Below are 947 nucleotides of genomic sequence, written 5' to 3'. Positions count from 1 at the left end.
GTTCGCAGGAACTACTCTCGCTCGGTCAGACGAAACTGGGACGCAGGTCCCAGCTTTACGTAGGTAAAACCCCCACTCTGGGAACCCGCTTCCCTTCGATACCCGGGAATCCCTTCATCTAGTTGTCGTTTCGTGCTCATTCGTGCTCATTTCATAACGAAGGGCTGAGGGGCCTTCAGAGCATATCGACGGAGTTCGGCTGAAATGGCCACTTAGCATGCAAAAGCCTTGTAATATCGCCATGCCAGGGATTGTTTTAATTACTTATGACTGTATGCATTGTTCCAACGTGAGTTATCATGAATTCCGAGCTCATCCCACAATGAAGGGCTGAGGGCCCTTCAGAAGTAGTTTGGCTGAAGTGGTCGTAATTCACGGATTCCTTTATAGAAGCCTTCTGATATCGTCATGCCAGAATTGGTTTTAGTGAGAACATGACTTAGCATGATCATGCATAGTGTTTTTGGTGCTACGTTCGGCAAAACAAGTACAAACGCGCACAGTATCTGTTTGCAAGCCTGGCTGGCTGTGACGGTATAATAACAGCTAATAACTATGGCCCCTCCAGCTAAAACATATTCCCGTTACCTCTGCGACGGCCGCTCACCAAATTCGAATTTGCGTGGGCGTCCTGTGGACGCAATGATCAGTGCCAGTCTCGTGCATATTATCACATCACCAGACAGCAGTGCGTCCAGCTTGTTAATAATGGCAAAGAGGCCGTGGCTCCTCACGAGATGGTCGCAATTTCTCACAGTTGCAATACATTGCCACGTACTCTGTATGGTTTAAACTTACGACGTCCGATATGCTGCAGATGAATATCCTCAGCAACAAGCTCCAGTGGGGATCCTCTAGAGTGCAGGAGCACAGGCTCAAGCTAACCAGCCGGATGAAACAGGTACAATGAACGAAACTAGCAGACACGTCACATGTAGACCATCAGC

This window comes from Volvox carteri, assembly GCF_000143455.1.
Source record: "Volvox carteri f. nagariensis unplaced genomic scaffold VOLCAscaffold_103, whole genome shotgun sequence".
Lineage (NCBI taxonomy): Eukaryota > Viridiplantae > Chlorophyta > Chlorophyceae > Chlamydomonadales > Volvocaceae > Volvox > Volvox carteri.
This window is presented reverse-complemented; position numbering follows the sequence as displayed.